The sequence below is a fragment of the Equus caballus genome, chromosome 4, assembly GCF_041296265.1.
Source record: "Equus caballus isolate H_3958 breed thoroughbred chromosome 4, TB-T2T, whole genome shotgun sequence".
Taxonomy (NCBI): domain Eukaryota; kingdom Metazoa; phylum Chordata; class Mammalia; order Perissodactyla; family Equidae; genus Equus; species Equus caballus.
In genome coordinates this window covers 21,376,734-21,395,548 of record NC_091687.1, presented here as the reverse complement: position 1 = coordinate 21,395,548, position 18,815 = coordinate 21,376,734, and the positions used below count along the sequence as shown (strand labels likewise).

Sequence of the window (18,815 nt, the reverse complement as noted above, 5' to 3'; positions counted from 1 at the left end):
TTTTTGTAATTTATGCAATTCTGCATCAGGAATTAATTTCTCCTCACCTCCCCCAACACACACATACGCACACACACAGGTACATGCATGCACACGTATTTCATCATTCCCATCCACATCTCGTTCTCTTTCATCTCAGTGAAGGTCGAATTTCTCGCCTTGTTTTAATTTATCTGCACACATGGGTTCTCTATCTCATCACCTTGACCTTTGTCTGCAATCTTCCTCCAGTGTTTATTCTCTTTCTCTCCTGTATCTTCAAACCTTCTAGCAGGATTCATTTCCAAAATAATCTCTACACTAGGATACAACGTGCTCAGTAACTTTTGTAACAGAATGAATCCCTGGGATAAGGATTTATCTGTAACACTGACCAGGTTAGGGGATTTGAAAATGAGTCAAAGTGGATTTGCAGAGAAAAAAATTGTCAGTCAACTCGTTTTAAACGTGCATCAACAACATTGTCATAATGTCATGAAAATGGTTTGTGACAGCTTAATGTGGGAGAGTAAGAACCAGAGCAATAATGTGCTTCCTTGTTCCATGAGGGTACTGACTCAGTACATCCTCTGAAGTCGTTTGCACGACATGTTTAGAAATATGAAAGGGGCTGTGTAGTGAGAGACTGAGCTCGTGTGTGCTGGAGGGGGGATGGAAGAAACAAATAGAATCGAGGTTTTTAAATTCAGATAAGCTGTAAATTCTTAGTTCCAAAATTCATGGGCCTTTTCTCAGTTTTTTATCTGCCTTGACCTTCTTGTAGAATTTGACATTGATAATTTTCCCCCTCCTCCTTAAATGTTCCTTTCCCTTTGAAGTCAGGGACAATTGTCACCCGGCTCTCATTCTCCCTGTCTGGTCATTCCTCTTCTCCACTCTCTACCTCTCTGGTTTCCTCCTCACATATCCTAACATGGATATCATGGAAGAGTTGGCCTTAGCCTGCATCCTTGGTTCCAACCTATGACTCCAACTACCACCTTTATGTAGTGGAATTCCACTTATACGTCTCTCATCATGATCTTCTTCTCATCCAGTTCCAAACGGAGGCCACCATTTTGCTTTTATTAATAGGATCAAATCAACCAACTTGTGTTTCATTTCTAGTAGATAGGTCTCTACCTTGACCAAGTCTGGGATCCCCTCCTTCTATCCCAGGGCATCACTTTTCTTTTGACGGTCACTCCAATCAGTGCTCCTGTTCCTGCTAAAGGAATCCCTGGAGGTTCACGGTCTGCACCTGCTGGCCTTGCTGCTCTGTCTTTGTGAATGGAGCTTTCTCTCTACTCTCTGTGCCAAGTCTCATTGTCCTGATAGAACACAGTGTCTGGGAACCGCATTGACACCTGTGCTGTGCCACAGAATGCTCCACATATCAGCTAAAATGAACAAACTTTCTGCCACCACTGGAAACTCCTGTGGTCCGCTCAGACATACCCTATCTGACGCCAATGGCTCCCTACAAGATAGGGTCTCTCCACAGGAGCCTTCTTAAAGCAGAAACCTTCTTAATTTCCCCCTCCTTCTATTTCTCTAAGTAAAATCTCACTGCTGCCAGATTAGCCCACCTGGGGAATGGCTGTCATCAGAGAATCATCCTGTTCAACAAAGTGTTATGGCCAAAATGTTCTAAGTGTCTAACTAGTTGACCACAGTTTCCCGCTTTCTAAATCTTTCCATTTTTCTAATCCACATGAAGACATGATTTTCTTTTCTGTTTATTATTATAACCTCTCCTTTGGGTCAGAGTTTATTGGATGAGGCATAAATACGTGTGTCAATTTGGGTCAGTTCTCCCTTATGAATCTTGAGTAGGAAAAGAGAATGCTGGGTCTGTCTCTCTGCATGGCTGAGTCTGTGCTCAAGTCAGATGGAAACAGACTGAGTGAGGTCATCCACCTCATGGGTGTTACTCAAAAGATGTTGAAGAATAGCTTTGACACAGGACAGAAATAATGAATGCTGTCAATTATTCTGCCTTTAAAAATTTCATTTAAAAGTGAGACTATTTCTTCTTTAATAATCCTCATATTGTGCCACCTGTTTAAATACATCATAGATCACAGATAGCCCCTCAGCGTTTGTTTAGACATTCAATGAGCTGGGAAGCATCCATCATCCTATGCCTATTTGCTAAGTACCTACAGTGTGACAGGCACTGTGAGAATACAGAGGTGCAATAGCCAAGGATTTTATGCACAAGAAGCTTATAGTGTAGAATGGGAGAAACAGCACATCGTCAATATCAAATTCTCTCTATTTCTTTTACCATCTGAGTTCACCAAAGAATGGAGTTTCCCTGGAAGATCATATCAAAAAAAGTTATGTATTGGCAATTTCTACTTACTTCTTGCCTTTAGAAAGTAAAAATAAAATGATATCTTGGGACAAAGATATCAGCAAATTCTGTCATTAAGATATCTGCCATTGACTCGAAACTATTCAGTAACTATAAACATCTGAGAGATCAAATCCAATCTCATGCTTTTAAAAATTCAAATAATTTCAATTGTTTAGCGTTTGTTTCTTCATCCGATGCAATGTGTGTATCTATCTAGGAACCAATGGATGCAGAGGGCTGAAATGTTGTAGACTAGTCTACCAAGACAGCCTCGGATCTCTTTACTGCTTTGTGAATTCTTAATTACCCGCCAGGAAAGTAGGCACCAAAACAAAAGGGAGACCCCTTGAATCAAACTACCCACTGCTATGGGAAACATTAACTTCATAATCAAACACTTGTTTTCTCTTCTTCCATTGACTCCCTCAGGATGAATAAGAAAGGAGAGATTTTCCTTCTTTTATATTTGCCAGTTTTTACATCTTTAGCATCTCTGATGACCAGCTCCAAATGATTTAAGTGCCCCAATAAGGAACTCTGGCCTCCATGGTCAGTTTAAGGGCAAAGAAAGGGATACATCCAGGCACCGGTTCCTGGGAATTTATCTACATACAGACTAGCAAACAGGGAATTCTGCAATAGAGAACTGGGCACAGTTGTGGCCCATTAAAAATAAAGTCAGCATACGTACATCTTATTGTGAGGGCATAACAGAGTTCCTACAAGCATTGACTCCCAGGACCCTGAAAAATACCCATACCTATTTCAGAATTCAAGAGAAGGCTGCATGGATTTTTCTAGCTGCATAACTCCTGTGATGGATGATAACAGATGGAACACTTGGAAATAACAGGCACAGCTGTGGCCGGGCCAACACAAAAGAAGAAAGAAATCATTACATTCCAAGTAACTACTTCTAATTATGTGCTTCTTTTTAATATGGGAAATGGTATTGTATCTGTCTTCTAAATACTGAACACAAAGCATATTTATTTCCATGTAGGACTTCAAGATGCTATCCGTCCTATGCAAAAAGACACCCACCACTCCAATTCCTGCTATTATTAGTGTATTAATATCATTACGATGTGCCTTCTTTCTAGAAAATGTGGTCAAAATTTATTTATTCCAGCCATTTCTTCTTCTGAAGCTCTTACTCTAGGGATGAAATAGAAATATAACTTTTAAAGAAGCTTTTTTTCCAGATGTTTCTTTTGTCCTTTTATTTGGCACCACAATTCCTATTGCAAAGCAGGGTAGTGAAAAAAAATCAGAAAACCATGGATTTTAAGTCTAACCCTGACATATAATATTGAAGGAAATTTATTTAACCTCTCTGAGATGCATTTTAAAAAATCAAAGAATAGCATTAGTTTCCTTACAAGTTTAGTTTGAGGTTTAAATACAACAACGATTATTTGTCAACCTTTCAACAGTGAGACAGATGAGTACTTAATAAGTATTTGTCAAATATAGGAATAGATAATCTTATTACTATAATAACTTTTACCATCTCTATTTCTCTTAAGAATATTTTAGGAAATGAGTGTGCCTCTTTCTTCATTGCACTCATTTTCCCCTTTGATGACCTAAGATCATGATAACATGGATGGGGTATTCAGCCAAGTTGGACTTCAGCTAGGGTGACATCAAGAGTCAGCTGTGCAGGAAGAGCAGGGACAAAGTCAACATTCCCTGGGATGTTTGGCTATACTGGATCTGCACACTAATAGAAATATGCTCATTGACTCCGGACAGCATATCATAATTGAGAGGATGCTATCTTTAAAGTCAAACAAACCTAGCTAAAAGTACTGGCTCTGCAATTCCTGTATCATCTTTGCCTTGTAGCTTCAGTGCTCTGAGTTTCTATTTCCTCAACTGCTCTATGGGGATTGTGAGAACTACCCTCTAAGTGGCTGGATGCATAAACTATATTAAAATTCTAGCATAGTACCTGGCATTTAAGTCCCCAGTCAATGGCGGCCATTGTTATTGTTGATTATACTCATCTCAACTTTACTTTGATTTTGTGCCCCAAATAAGCTTCCCTCCCAGTGTCCTCCTTCTGGATCTATTGGTACACCACACACACACACACCACAAACACAACAAACACACAAAATACACACATACATGCACACAACACTCCATATACAACACACACTCAGATCACTTGTGACACAGTTTCAGATCTAAGCTCTCCATGAACAAGCCTCCATCAGTGTGGTAGAATTGAGTCATTCCATCAGACTAGGGAGTCTGTATGCCATATACAAGACCCAGCCCACAATGTCCCAGAAGACAAGACCTAAGCAGCCATGTTCCCCCAAGCTGCAGACTCTACTCAGCCTCTGAGCTATGGAGATGCATCTCACAAGATTGCACCTCACCCTATCCCTGCGTGTTTTCTGGTACTCCCACTTCCTCCAGGTCTGGAACTTAGTCCAATGTCCAAGGCAACCTACCACCTTATCAGAATTTTGCCAGCTCTTCTCTGAACTGGACCCTCATCCCATATCCCAGCTTAGGGTCTGGCATCCTGCCATCTTGAACAAATCTACTGGGTGGAGACCTGGTTAAGTCATGATGTTCTTCTCTCTGCCAGATTCACCACCATTCCAACCTGACTTCTGGCTGCTGGGGTAACCAGTGAGCCCACCACAACTTGGATGTTACACCTCAAAATTTTTTGTGGGGGATCCTGATGGAAAAACTTTTTGGGTGTGGATGGGGTTATGATATTTATATTGATGAAATTACTCTATTTAAAATGTAGTTATTCAATTTTTCCCCAAGTTGATGATGTCTAGAAAATACAAATTTTGCTAACAGAGACTAATTAACCATATTTATTCATATTTATTTAATAAATCTACTCAATATATTATAAATTTCTAGTATATTCTGATTAAAATAAATTTCCTGGTATGTAGCTAAACTTTTCCACCATCAGAAGCAAGGAAAGCTGCTTGAATTATAAAATACATAATTGCTATCTAAACTCCTCCTTACTTTTCCTTTATTAAAAATAATAATTAATATTTATGTATTTACTATGTGCCAGGTCCAGAACAACTTTGAGAGCCTTATGTGAATTACCTCATTTACTTCTCATAAGATGTACATGAGGCAAATACTATTATAATCCCCATTTTACAAATGAGTAATCTTTTGCTAATCCAAAGTCCAAATCTTTTGTCAATTATCTCTCTCTTTATTTCAGGTATGACCTCCTCTACTTTGAATTCAATACCAATAAGAGACATTTGTTTATTACCATATTCTTGTATTTCTTCTGAAAGTTGATGTTCACAGATATACAAATGAATATGCAAAATTTATGCAAAAACATATTCTGTTCCTGACCCAAAAATTCCCTTATTTTATGCCTAAGGTTGTTGAAAACATAGGTTTTTAATGATAGTATAAATGTATTATTCAACAACTTTGCAGCATGCAATGTGAAGTGGACAAGCTTTGTTTAGTACTAAAGGTATGAGAACTCTTTTTGGACCAAGAGGAAATTACACTGGGAAGCCAGAGGCTGCAAGTACAGGACAATGAGGCCAGCAGGAGCGAAAGCTAATTCAGGAGCCTCTGCCTACTTTATGGCTGGGAGCTCACCAAGCAAATCACACCTGCTCCTTGTAGCTCAACTCTGCTGATTGTGTAGGGATGTGATGACAACTAGGAAGCATCTCAAGGGAAAATATATTGAGAGAAGAAAGGACTGCAGCGTACAGGCAACATTTCCATTTTTCTTGGTTTCTAAAAAGGATTCACAGTCTGGGTGAATAAGGAGGAAATGGAAGGTGAACAGGGTTATAAAGATCATGCTGCGAAAGGTTTGTTTTTCTGGCCAAGGCTTCAGATACAGGAATCAATGCCTTCTCATGGGCAGGCATCACACACAAACAGCACAGTTTGCTGACCTAGAGGCCACCTGATTTGATCAAGCGGTTTGAAAAATAAACCTGGACATGATAGAGAAAAAACCTGCAACAAGATAATGCAGCCAGATGAAGTAAACTTCATCTTCTAAGAAATATAATTAAGATGCAAAAGATGCCCAGTGTTCCAGACAAAGACAGGAAGGTAGGCTGCTACCAAGGACACCAAATGTCCATACAGGGGAAGGAAATAAGAAAAGTGATCTTAGGGCCCCATAAAGAGGTGACTGGATCACATAGGAAGCACAAAGGCACAATGAGAAGAGGTATATAAGTGGAAGTAGCTATGGGGAGAAGGGAGAGAGAGAGAGATTTTATTCAAAAGTCATAATTGTGTAGGAAGGAAAGCAAACTGATTCCATATACCAAGAAATACATGAGCATGAAAATGCACGGCCTGAAAACATCTCCTTCTACAGGCAGATGCAAGAGCAGAAAAGTACGTAATAAATGGTACATTCCACATACTGGCCCCAAATTCGCTAGGAAGCCAAGTAGTATCTATGTGGACCTTAGAGATTATTTAGTATAAACCTCCATTGACTGGCTTGATACTAAACAACTCCAAGCTCTTCAGAATTCCTCTCATTACTGTTTTCATGCTAGAAATGGGTAACTTCTGTACCCAGAAGAGTACCCTAAGGTAGCGAGAAACAGTAAAACATTTCCCTTGTAATTTCCAGAATTCCCTATGTATCTTTCCCATTGTACCAGGAGCCCGAAATTTTTCTTTTGATCATACACTCCTAGCTTAAAATCATCTGGGAAATTCTTTCACTCTCTTTTGCCAGTTATATGTGGATGCTGTAGAAATCCATCACTGTTTCTATCCATCTGCTCTGACCACCTTACTCTCATACGACGGGATTCATCCTCCAGGAGTGCCCTGAGACTCTGCATATTCTCCTAGGAAGATGTAATCAAATCCCGGAAACTCTGGTGGCAAGCACTGCAGGGGTCCATTCCTTTAGTCTAGCATCCAGATGTACCAGAATATTCAACTGGAGGAGAAGCAGCACCAAGACCGTTAGAACAGAACAGATTGCGTCGTCTCAGGGGTGCCTCAAAGGAAACCAGCAGCCTTTATACACTTGAAAACGAAAGGACAGAATCAATCAATACATCTGAACTTGCAGTTCAAGGTTACTCATTCAGCCAAAACCTCTTGCACATTTTAAGTTTCTTTAAGTTCAAAGGAAATTTGAAAAAAAGGTCAAACTTTACATTTTCACAGAAGGTGGCATGTCTGCAGAGTAATTGTTCTTTGGGATTACGTATTTTGCACCATTTCTTCAGAAAACTTTATTTTTATCCTACTTTGTCTCAGAATTGGTGATAAGATTGAAATGTTCCAATGTGATCCAGAATTCAAAATCTTGATGCATATTAGTCTCTTTGGGATGTTTGAATCAAGTCTTTCTTGTAATAAGTCACATCCTCCTTTTGATTTATCTTAACTTGTTCTTTTACATGAAAGGCAGCTTGAGGACACAAGCAGGATAAATGTCCCTCTTTGGATAGAGCCAAAGACTCTCCAGGCCAAAACCTCTCCCCAAGCTGCCATTCTGATAAATGCAAAAGTACTTTCTGAGATGATCATTACACCAACATCTTTCATCCACGGACATCTCAGTGCAGATGAGGTTATCAGAATAGCAATAACTGAAACAAGAGCCTCTTCATAATAAGCACAGGAGAGGATTCTTTTGAAAGGAGAGATCATCAGGGAAGCTAGTGTGTTTCTTGGTCACCCCTAAGAATTCTGGCTCTCAAGAAACCACAGTAACTATCTACTGAGAGGCAAAGAGAGTGATGGCCAAGGCCATGTCTTCTGGAGTTGGACTGGGTGTGAATCTTGCTTAACTCTTTGTGTCTCAGTTTGCTCATCTGTAAAACAGGGATTAAGACTGTACCTCTCTTATAGGCTTTTTTCGAGAGATAAATAAGTTGCAAAGTATCAAGAACAGTGACATGAAAATAATGAAATGCTACCTAAATATTGCTATCATTATCATCATCATCATCATTTTCATTAAAACCAGTAATGACACCATATATTAAGAAGATTTTTAATGTGGGTATTAAAATGCAGAAAGGTTAATTAACTTAGGGACCCCGAAGGTAGCCAAAAAGAAAATGACAGTGATCCAAGAAGGGTAAGCTGATGTGGAAATTAACTGGAGACAGCAGTACCATTTTGAGAAACCAGATTTTTTTTTTAACTTGAAAGAGCACCAGATTAGGGATTAGGAGAAGCGGGCTGTCAGCTCTGGTCTCCCCAAGTTCAATGCATAAAAACGACATAATGCTCAACTCCCTTTCTTCAGTTTATTCATTTTTGAAATGTTTTTCTGCCTCATAGAACTATTACAAGGATTTAACAATATAATAAATGAGAAATACTCTAAAAATTAAAAATCACTATGGAAGTAATTATAATAGTTAATATTTGCTGTGACCTTAATTTCCTAAAAGGCTGGTAAATTTTTAACTCTTTCCCTTGCTAATTAATATGACATTCACAACATTCTGATGAGACAGAACTATTATTCTCCCCATTAAACAGATGAGTTCTGGGGTGCTGAATGGCATGCCAAAGGTAATTGGAGGTCCATCCAGCATTTCAACTCAGTCTGTCTCCAGCCCCTGGACCCCAACCACTGCAGAAACTGCCTGGAGGGGAGCCAGTCAGAGAAAAGTTAGAGTTAGTAACACACTCAATACCAGGTTATAGTCTAAAGGTGACTGAATCACCAACCATTTTGGTTGAAATTATGCTGTCCCTCATGAACACTATTCATCTACAATATGATCTACTAAAGTGTGATTTCGTTATCTGAACAACTCTGAAAATATATCAGTAAAACAGGTATCCAAACCTTGATCTGATTTCTAACATAGCTTTGTATAGAAATATTCAGAGATAGTCATAGGAATTGCAGTTTGCTAGTGAACTTTTATGCAGTTTTCAGTTGTGTAGAGTTGTCAAGTGAGAATAGCCCATCATTTATCAAAGACCCAGAAAACGTTTCCAATACAATTGATTTACTTTCTTCATAAGAAAGGTCAGTGCCCTTGGATTCTAACAACATCTGAAAGTATCCATCTAATTAGACCTTAAAAAATCTATGAGAAGAATTCATTTTACCTACCTGTCATCAGAGTTTCGATTGTTGAACTTTCTAACAAATGAAAAGTAACTGATGAAGTTAGTCAGCAAACAAGACAAACATAATGGCAAATGCTGAATCCATCACTTAGAAGCAGCAGAATGTATCAGCCAAGATTTTTACGTCAAGAAAATGCAGCTGCTCTGCTCAGCGGGCCCTCAGGATCTAACCCTGCAGGGTGTGTGCTCAGCTATGACTTTGACTCCAGCACTTGGAACAGTGACACTAGCTTTGCATTTCAGGCCAAAGTAGTAAAAAAAAAAAAAACATTTAAGCTAACAAATACTGCCCAATTATGCCATCAACATGTTCAAACAGGACTTCATGGGTAAGATGGACTCCAAAACAGTGCAGGTTGCACTGAACTAAGTGAGGTAAATATGATGGTAGGAGGGCAGGAATTATCATGCTGATAAAGGCTGAAGGGCTCCTCATGTGTACTGCCTCTGGGAGGTAATTATGTATTATTGGAAGAACTAGATGAAGTAAAACATGTAAATCAATCAAATTAGTCCTGGAAATTAATAAATGCTCACTAAACCTTAGATTTATGACCATATAAAAGAGCTTAAGTCATCCCAGGTGAAATAATAACTACGACACAAAATAAACTGCAAGAATATCACAAAAGAGATGAGTGGACATGAGTAATATTGATTTCCATCTTCAACATTTGCACTAAGCCTTAAAGGATATGCTGAAAGTCAAAAGCAGAGGTAGTCTCAGGCCATTTGGGGCAGAAGAAGGGCTTGGATGTGAGGGGAAAGAGCACGTTTTATATGGATATCATCTGGCTAGACTCGGTTGTGGGATTTGTCGTCACGGCAATATTAACTAACATTAAAACTGTCATAGTAGGTGGCAGGTCTTTTTCTGACTGCTTTAAATATTAAATTGTTTAATACTCAATCTACTCCGGAATATAGACACTATTATTATCTCCATTTTACACATGAAGAACTAGAGAGAGCATAGAGAAATTTAGTAAATTGCCAAAGGTTACAGCTAACATTTGCCAGAGTTGGATTTCAAATGGAGGGAGTCTGGATCCAGCCTCTGTGCTCTTCGCCACTGCACTCAATTACCTCTGAAATAGCAAACGGCAACACTGAAATTCTTTAGAATCTTCATTTTCTTGTCATTTGTCTAAGAAGACCATCTTACCTGGGATAGGAAAAAAGGATACTAAAGGATCCCTTGGAAAAGTACTGAGAACCAAGTGTGTGGTTTTCCAGACTTTGAAACGAGGGTGTAGCTCTTTCACAATTTAGTCTTTGTTCTTTATGCAGATCTATTTGCGTAAAGAGTGATGATTAGGAAATATTGAATGTCATGTGTCATCAGTTCTTGTACCCTTGAGGATATATCACTGTGGTCAAATTGAGTATTTAAAAGCCACTAAAAGGTCTCTGACTGAGCTATAATGAGGTTCAAATAAATAGCACTGCCACACTCCTACCCACATTATTGACTTGTAGAAAAGACCATCCAGATGTGCTACAAAACAACCCACATTCTGGATTTTTAAAATTTATTCTGATGTGCTTTAACTTGTCCTTCTGTCTTTTATATACGTTGTTAACTGAAAGTTAAATCTAAAGGCTTGGCTTGATTCAGGTAATATATTTTAGAGAGGATCCTCACAGGAGCTGTGATATACTTCATTTGCATCACCTCAGGAGGCACATGTAGTGGCATAAGGTCACTAATAGTGAGGGTGAGATTAATCTCTGGGTTAAATCAACGACAGGCAGAACCTCTCCAGTGAAGTTACATTATAGCCCTCAGGGCTGGTAATAATATGTGAAGCAATAACTTTGCACAATGTGAATATTTCATTTTCTGACTAACTTTCAAATAATGATTTTATCACCTTTTGATGATGACTATCTGATTCAATTATTCCATTAGGATTTGTTAAATGGCCATGATTACATTCAAGGATTCTTTTTGTATAAAGAGCTTTTGCTTCAGAAATGGACATGTTGGTTACCTTGAAATACAGTTTTATTAGAAAGGCAGTTTAATACTTATTTCTTTCCTTTACATTATCAATTTTCAAAGAAAGAACTCAGTGTAGTAGTCACTTCTAATAGCGTCAAATATATTTTGTTAATTTGTGTGTGTGTGGCATTCTATTTTGTGAATATGATTATAGAATTAAGGAATACACATACACACATATTCACACACACACCTAGATAGAAATTTTTTATTGTTTTCATCAATTTCAGTCATCATTTTTGAAGGGAAGGGCTCAAACTGTCCCAAATTTGTCCTGAAGAATCTCCTTCAAGCTGATTCCTAGGTCTTTTTGTTAGAATACCATTCAGTTTTATGAACTTCTTTGCTTTCCAGTACAGCAAGATTCTTCTCAAAATTAAAAGAGACAGAAGAGGCTTCCACTTCTAGAAATAAAGGAGCAGACATAGTTTTTACTATCCCTCCTATGCAACTAAAGTTAGTCTCGATTAACTTTAAGTACAATACTCCTGGACACCATATACAGAACAGACATAGGAAGATTCTAAAAGGTGTAAAGAAGAAAGTGACTGGACAGGAATCTCAGGACTCAGGCAGCTGCGCAGCCGTGATTTCTTTTTTTTTTTTTTTTTTACTCATATACTCCAGACTCTGAGCTGAAGAAGATAGCTAATCAGAAACATTAAGAGTTATGAGAAAAATAAATGAAAGTCTGCTCTTTGTATCCAAAGGGACAGGAAAGAGACAGTTTATCAAAATAGAGAACTTTTACATAATGTTTACATAATAAACATTCTACCACAGAAACATGGGGAAAACTGCAGTCTCACCCCTTTCCATGTCAGCAAAGGCTGAGTGAGGAACCTGAACTTCTATCGTCACGAGGCTGCCATGAAGTACCCCAATACCCATGCCAGACTGTAGCTGGAGAAAGCCAAGTAGAGAGGCAGGTTTTTCATCCCCATGTGCTAGCAACAAAAGCTCTCTCCTCCCCCTGGGGTAAGTGAAAACCACATGGGGAGCTGAGAGTTCTACATGCTTACCCAGTGGGATAGTGTCAGAGAAGGCCTAGTGAAGCCCATGAACTTTCGCCATCATCCAGCAGTAACAAGGCCCCTCTATACAGTGTGAGTGGAGACCACATGGGGAGCAAGAACTCACACCCGGCAGTAATGAGAATGCCCTCGCTTGGGTGTCAATGAAGGCTAAGTGGGGAACTTGGACTCCTACATCCACATGGCAATAATGAGTCAGTACCCAACCCCCTGCCATGCCAAATAAAGCCATCTAAAACAGAATGTTTAAATAAGAGTCAGCCTCTCATAACATAGTATAAAAAAGTCCAAGTTTCAATTAAAAATTCACTCATTATGCTAAGAACCAGATGATCTCAAACTGAATGAAAAAAGGGAGAATTAATATATGCTAATACCAAAGTGATCTGGATAATAGAAATATCTAACAAAGGTTTTATAGCAGCCATCATAAATATGCTTCCACAAACAATTATAAACCTACTTACATAAAAAATTATAAAATCTCAGCAAAGAAATAGAAGATATAAAGGTGAATCAAATGCAAATGTTAGAACTGAAAAATACAATAAGCAAAAGAAAAGGCTTAGTGGATGTACTAAACAGAAGAATGGAAGGGACACAAGAAAGAATCAGAAACTGAAAAATAAAACAAGAAAAATCAGTGCACGCAACAGAGGGAAAATATACAATAAAAAAATAGTGAAGAGAGCCTTTCAAGGGCTGAAAGAAAAGGACTCATACCTTGCAAAATAGTTTTCAAGATTTAAAGGAAAATTAATACATTCTCAGATGAAGGAAAACTAAGAAAATCTGTCACCAGTGAGTTTCTATAAAATAATTGGTAAAGGAAGTTCTCTAAGCAAAAAGGTAATGAGAAAAGGAGAAATCTTGGAAATCAAAAAAGAAGAAAGAGCCTGGTGAGCAAAAATATGGGTAAATAAAATAGGCTTTCCTTTTTTTTTTTTTTTTTGAGATTTCTAAATTATACTTGGCAGTTACAGCAAAAGTTTAACACTTCCTGATAAGATTCCAAATGTTGACAGAGGACATTTAAAGCAATTATAAATGTGGGAGGATAAAGGATGTACAGGAAAGTAAGACTTATATGCCTCACTGGTGAAATGCTGATACCAATAGAGATGTTATACATATATAATTTTATACCTAGAGCAATCACTAAAAATGCTATACAAAGATACATACTAAGAACATTAAAGAAAAATAAAAATATTACTGTAAAAAATGATCAAATAACTGACAAAAAAGAAGGACAAATAAATCAGATGAACTAAAACAGAAAGAAAAATAGAAAAGAAAACATAAAATAGAAAACTTAAGCCCAACACATCAATAATTACATTAAAGTTAAAAGATCTGAATAAACCAATTAAAAGATAAAGATTAGTAGAGTGGGTTACAAAACATGGCCTGACTATATGCTGTCTTCAAGAAAGTGACTTCAAGTATAACAATCTGCACAGGCTGAAAGTAAAGGGATAGAAAAAGATACATCAGAGAAATATTAATCAAAGAAAAGTGGGAATACCAATACAGTAACACATAAAGTAGATTTCAAAAGTTACCAGAGACAATGAAAGACACAGTATAATGATAAAAGGGCTGATGCCCCAAGAAATGATAGCAATCCTAAATTTATATGCACCAAACATAAAAGTTTCAAAAGACATGAAATTAGAACTGATAGAACTGAAAGGAGAAGTAGACAAATCCATAGCCATAGTTGGAAACTTCCACTTTCCTCTCTTAACAATTGATAGAAAAACTACAGATAAAACAAGAAAGAACATTGAAGAGTGCAAGAACACCATCAACCAAAAGGACCTCAATAATTCAGAATTAAAGAGAGATGATAGGACAGATTTTAAAATATTTCAGCAAACAAACAAAACAAAAACCATATGGTATATACAGATAAAAATGGTATCAATTATTAAATCAACAGATGAGTACATTTATTATTACAGTCTCTTTCTTTTCTATATGCTTGAATATTTTCACAATGCAAGTCAAAAGATAAATAATAAATGGTACTTTCTCTATAACTAGTCAATTGTTTTTGTAAGGTAACCTACCTTTGATTATTAAGAAATACTACACAAACCTGGTAGATGTTTTAAAAATGTTTTAGTAAAATGGAGGTGTTCTTCTTTGATCTTTTTAATATAGAGGCCCACAGGTTTGCAAATTTTGCCGCCTTCTTTTAAACAGCAAACGTTTATTGAGTGTCTGTTTGGACAAGATGAAAAAGACAAAAGCTTTTTGTTAAGGAGCTCATAATCTAATCAGTGAGAAAAATATGTGAAACAATATTCAAAACACACTAAAAATTTTGAGGCAAACATGTACAATGTATAGTAAGTACAGAAGGAATGTAGATATCAACATGCTTCAAGGGAATGGCAATGAGTCGTGTGGTATAAGGTACTTGACACTTAATTTAAATTTTGTTGGATGATAGGCACTTAACAGACAAAAAGAGCAGAAATAGAATTCTAAGTAGAAAGAAAAGCACATGTAAAGACCAAGGCAAAAGATATGACCAAAATCCAATGAATTTTAGACAATATTAATATTGCTGATTAAAAAAGAGTGGTTGTAAATAAGGCAAGATAAGTAAACATTAATTATATCAAGGAAGAGCTTATATATTATATACTATGATCAACTCTTAAAGTCTGCAATCGTCTTTTTGTCTTCCCAGGAAGAGGAGGACAGCCATCTGAACCTGTTTGTGTACTGACAGGGAGAAGTTGTTGTTAGTTCTCCTGAGATATATATGGCAAAGCCATGGGAGTTTTACGTAGGAGTGAGAATTTCAAGGCTCCTAATTTCTTGCAGCTAAGGACTTTATGTAGTAATGCATGAAAGGCTTATGATAGTAGATAAATACTGTTTTAGCCAGGTGTCACATCTTCAAGGGAAGCCATGAGACATCCCATTTTATTTCCCATGCCTTCACAGATCCCACCTGCTAGTTCTGATTCTCAAGGAGATAGAACCCTAATAAGCCTATTTCCCTACCTTGTCTTTCATCATTAAAATAAGTTTATTGGATTTCAAACGATGAGTAACGCAATCATAAATCTAAAATGTTTTTGTCAACTAGGACAAAATACAGTTCAATGAGTTTATCCTGGAAACAATCGGAAATCATAGGAAATTATTGAATGTAATAAAAATGGATTGTAGAAAAATCACCCTTGGGGGTGATGTAAAGAAAGAGTTGGAGGGTTGGAGATAGCTGATAGTATCATAACTATTTAAGTGATTAATGACAAGGGACTGAAATAAGGCAGACACAGTGTAAATGTAAGAAGGTGACATGTTTTAAAGGAGTATAGAAGGTAGAATAAATGAGATTCACTGATGGAATGCAAGGGCGAGTCAAAGCATGGCTCCCACACTGGAGGCTTAGGTGACTGGGTGTTGGTATTGCTGTTATTTAGGATAGAGCATATGGAAAGAAAAAGACATTTGGGAATAAAATCAAGAATGTTTTTTAATAGATTCATTGTTGAACTTAGGAAAATCAAGGCTGAGATATACAGTATGCTGTTAGTTCTCAAAAGGGAAATCTGAACTCAAGGCTTCCTTTTGAAGGTTTTGAGCGTATAGGGAGTGGTGACCACCTGGTAATGACACTACGAGAGAAATGAAGAACAGACAAATGTTATCCACAGTGCAGATATTTGCTTGGAACATAAAAATAATAATAATAATAAGTACAAATCAGCTTTTATTGTATGAACAATTGTCAATAAGGAGACAGAATAAAACAATGTGTGTTGGTTACAGCAGTGACACAAATGCACAGTAACCAAAAAGAAATGTAACAGGAATTATGCAATGCCTTTCAGAAGGCATGTGACTTTATCAGACAGCTTAGGTTAAGTTATATGGTGAAAATAATCTCTAAAATCTGAATGATTTATAGAAGCAAAACATATATTTCTCACTCATGCTACATATACATCACAGATCAGCTGGGCTGCTATTCCATTAGCCTTTGAGGGTCCAGGCTGAAAGAGCAGATCCTGTCCAGACGTTTCCACCACGAGAGGAGGAAAGGGGACACAGCACAACCACATGATGTCTTGAAGCTTCATCTTGAATGTAGCAGCCTCACTTCCTTAGTCTAATGGCCAGGTCTGACATCAATGGAGCAGGGGCATGTGGTTATTCCACAGAATTCAAACAACTCTAAATTCCCACCCAAGTCACTTTTAAGCAACATTGTTAAATTTTACAGCAAACTGACTTTTGAATAGAAAAAGTAAACTTCACATAAAGAAGAAAAAAGAAACTGGGTAATTATTTACAAAATATATAACACAAATTGTCACCAAAGACGTAACAGCAATTGCCTAGAATGTGGAACTTCTAAGTCACCCTACCTTCTTCATTGCTATCCTCCCTTAGGTGACAACTAATGGGAGAGGAAGCAGATTTGTCTGCATTCGTAATCCACCGCTTACTCAGCACCAGGCCTCTGTATGATGATAGCATCGCAGCTTTTCTTTATGCTTCTCTATACATATTTATTGTTTTTGCAATTAGCAAGTATCATTTTCAGAAGAATAGTAATGGTTTTAAAATTGTAAGAAAATTATCAACACTCCCATAGATAGATGGGTGATTATTATGAGTGGAAGCATCACAAATTAGGAAACAGGAAGAATAAAAAAATATGGAAAATGTCCGAGAACATTTGTAATGAAAGCATAGGAATTTAGGCACAATGAAATCCAATTTTATACCTATTAAATTAACATAAATCTAAATACATGTTAGGATTTAATTCAAAACGAGACACACAGAATCACTCTAATTCCTTCCCAATAACATTGCAAATTGGCACAATTTTTAAAAACATAATGGGAATATATTTCAAGAACTAAGAGAAAGTTATTAATTTTTGACCCATTAATCCGACTCCTGGGTATTTATTCCTAAGAAATAATTCAACAGACGGTTTCCCAAGAGCTTACGTTATTTGCCAACACACACATTGATTGAAACCTAACTCTCCGGTGAAAACCCTCAGTCCTTCCAAGCGGAGCTGCTCATTCCCCTGCACGACCTCTAGAGGCGTTTGAGGAGCCAGCAGGGTTCACTCCCTAAGGCTCCTTCAGTGCCCACCAAGGCCAAGCTTAAATGCCGCTGATTGGGAGGAAGCAATGTGGAACACGCGGAGCGCGCAATGACAGCTTCCTGAATGACTTAATTAAAGAGCTCACCATAAAGAAATTATCTTAATTATAAAACAGTAGCACCCAAGACTGTTATTGGTGGTATAATTGGCCAAACTACTGAGTTTGAAAAATAAAGAAAAATTAGTTGAATAAAGAGGAGTTTGAAAGGTCAAGATCATTATCATGCAGCCATCCCTAAGAGAGATGCTTCTGAGGTGAATTTCAAAATCTATTTTCCACGCGAAGTAATCACTGAGAACTAGTTTCCTGTTCAAAAGAAGAAACACACACACACGCAGACACGCATCCCCTGGTCAAAGCTCTGCAGAACAGAGGGTAACATCTGTAAACCAGGGTGGTGTTATTCTTTCCTTTAATGTTCTGCGGAGCCATTGCCTTGGAAAACGGAAGCCAGAGGCTTGGGTAGGACCCTGGCTGACATAGGATGTGGGTAATGCTTCTGCTTCCTGCGCCTAACTGCACTCTGCATCTCTGAACCCCCCGTCCTAGATGCCACCATCTTCACAACAAGCAACCTGCTGACCAGACCCTTTGAAACATTCTGCACTTTTGAACATATTTCACTTTTAAACTTTTGATTAATTATAACCAAACTCCATCTTGTACTACCAAGTGACAAATTCCAAATATCATTAGCCCAAATTTTTGAAGAAGTTACAATATTGCCCACACTCTGTTATTTTTCATTTTATTTATTTAACGAAGCTCCGTTCCTTATCTCAAATGAGCTCTATTCTCTGCTCCAGAATCAATTCTTTCTTTTTAGCATCGTCATTATCTCCTACACATGCAGCGGTGCCTGGCCTGATAAATCTCTTTGTGTAAATGGTTCCTCCCTCAAGACTCCCCATCAGGCTGCCCACGGATTGATAATTTTCCAAGAAAATGCCTGAACCATTCACTCTTTCTTCCTTTGCTTTAAATTAGCTTCTTACTTCTTTTTGTTTCCCGTTTTTTCAAATGATAGTTAGAAAGCGAGACAGATTACAGGTGCCATGCTCTGTGCACACAACGCAGTTCCATTTTACAAGTCAATTGATTCTTCTCTAAGTGACTTTTCATGAAGAAATTGTTCAATGAGTTTTTCCATAATATGC

General features: G+C 37.6%; 1 long non-coding RNA gene across 1 annotated transcript in view; it reads right to left on the bottom strand.

The window, feature by feature from the left end:
• Window positions 1-14,599: 14,599 nt before the first annotated feature.
• Window positions 14,600-18,815, bottom strand: part of LOC138923723 (uncharacterized) — a 124,343-nt gene continuing 120,127 nt past the window's right edge. The window contains exon 3 of the long non-coding RNA XR_011437766.1: window positions 14,600-14,731. This is a non-coding gene — a long non-coding RNA (uncharacterized lncRNA). The remainder of the gene's footprint in view (window positions 14,732-18,815) is intronic.